At 49.4% G+C, this 2308-nt stretch overlaps 1 pseudogene; it reads left to right on the top strand.

Annotated features, from left to right (window-relative positions):
* LOC148346704 (U2 spliceosomal RNA) lies at window positions 1-141 on the top strand (annotated as a pseudogene).
* The last annotated feature ends 2167 nt before the right edge of the window (window positions 142-2308 follow it).

The following is a 2308-nucleotide window of genomic DNA, read 5'->3' on the forward strand; positions in this document are numbered from 1 at the left end:
GTCCTTAGCTTGGCCTTTTGGTTGAGTGGCCCTTTGCCATGATCTTTGATTTTTGCAATCCGGAGTTGGAATAAGAGCTTGTTCTGTCCACTCCACGCATCGGCCCGGTATTGCAGTACCTCCGGGAACGGTGCATTCGCAATGATCGCAGCAAGGCTTTAGGGCTAGGACCTTAGCTTGGCCTTTTGGCTGAGAGTAAGTGTCCCGGCTCCTAGGCTTTGTAGCGTATTATGAACTGACCGATAACGGATAATGGATAATGAATAACGAAGATAGATCAATAACCCTTAAAAACCCCAAACCCCTTTTGGCCGAGAGTAGGAGTCCCGGCTCCTAAGCTTTGTAACGTGTTATGATCTGATCGATAATGAATAATTAGAAAAATAGATAAAACAATTACCCTCAATAAACCCCTCCCCGTCAGCGTAGTGATCTCGTCTTAATCCATATTTATTTCTTGACATTTCTTTTCAAGATAATAAAATAAATATGATGCCATAGCTTGAAATCTTGATATTCACGGGACTGTGTCTAGAGCGTTTATGAATTCTACAGCCCGATAAATACATTCCTGCCGAGATTTGCATTTCCTCGCTTCTCCAATTATTTATACCTCGTTTTATCTCACTTATAGGAAATGTAATGGCGAACATATAACCAAATTCACTTCGTCTTGCAATCGTTCGGAATGTAATAAAACATAATCCATTCCGTCTTTATTTTTGTTGTGAACGTAATCGAACGGTAAATCCTTCCCCCCTCACGTGAACGCGCATTCTGCTGCGCTTTCATCAGAAGCGATCGTATTCTATATTAAACGCTTATTAAAACAATAAAGCGAGCTAATTATAATAATTGGGAGATCCTAGTCTATATAACGCGTTTATTTAAACAATAAAGTGCGATCGTATTCTACAAAATGCGTTTGTTAACGCGGATGAAAAGGTCAAAAGCGATCGCAGCAGAATGCGCGTTCACGCGAGGGTGGGGGGGGGTGGGTGTGTTGCGTAGGAGTCGGATTTGGGCACAACACCGGCTCGGGAGCTTTTATACCCATGGTCCACACGAGAAAATGACGCGATGAGGAAGCGGAACAGTCGCCGGCGTCTTTTTTCCGGCCATACCACAGACGAACGGCGGGTTGTCAAATTTTGCGCATTTTCCATCCCGGGCAACCACGGGCAAAAAAAACCCGCAAAATTTTAGCCGTGATTCAGCCGCAAATGTCTGTGTGACCGGCCCCTTAAGGCCCGGTCACGCAGCCTTTCATGGGCGTATCGAGGCTGAATCACGGCCAGAAATTTCTGCCCGTGAAGCAGACGCGGTGGAAAATGTGCAAAATTGGCTAAACCCGCTGTTTACCCGTGGTATGCCCGCGAAACAGACCCCGGCAACTGTTCCGGGTCCTTATCGCGGGTAACCGCGGCTGCATCGCGTTTGACCGTGCTTACACGCGGTACACACGCTAATGCACGTGATAACACCGCGATACAGGCGCAGAACAAACGTGCTATGACCGTGCTCCACCCACGATTACCCGCTAAAATTTCGCGTCCTACCCGCGTGTAACCACGTCTTGGCCGCGGCCGTAGCACGTCCTAGCATGTTCGTACCGCGTCTTTACCTCGTGTGTACCACGTGTGCCGGCCGCGGTTACCCGTGGTCTAAAGTTTTGAGCAGCGCAAAACTTTTTCGCGCGGCCAACCGCGTGTGAATTTCTTACCGCGTGTAAAGCACGGCTGTAGCTCGTCTGTATCGCGATCTCAAAGCGTCCAACAGCGTCTGCTTCACGGGCAGAAATTTTTGGCCGTGATTCAGCCTCGATACCCCCGTGAAAGGCTGTGTGACCGGGCCTTTACCGCCAGTGACCATCAACGTGTCTGAGGGTTGCCGCCACGGCAGGCACAGACTACCTTACAGCCATAGCTCTGATCATCCGCCACGACAATTGAGGCACGGAACATTGCCCACTCGGACTCAATGTCCCCCACCTCCTTCTGGACATGGCCAAAGTCCTGCCGGAGGTGTGAATTGAAACGCCTTGACAGGAGATTCTGCTAGATGTTCTTAACAGACCCTCGCAGCACGCCTGGGTCTGCTGGGTCGGACCGGCATCTTTCCCCACCATCGGAGCCAACTCATCACCAGGTGGTGATCAGTTGACAGCTCAGCCTCTATATTCACCCGAGTCTTCAAAAAATGCAGCCCCAGGTCCGATTAAATGACTGCAAAGTCGATCATCGAACTGCGGCCTAGGGTGCCCTGGTATCAGGTGCACATTTGGACACCTTTATGTTTGAACACGGTG

Source organism: Urocampus carinirostris, chromosome 20, assembly GCF_059441175.1.
Source record: "Urocampus carinirostris isolate Australia breed hairy pipefish chromosome 20, RoL_Ucar_1.0, whole genome shotgun sequence".
NCBI lineage: Eukaryota > Metazoa > Chordata > Actinopteri > Syngnathiformes > Syngnathidae > Urocampus > Urocampus carinirostris.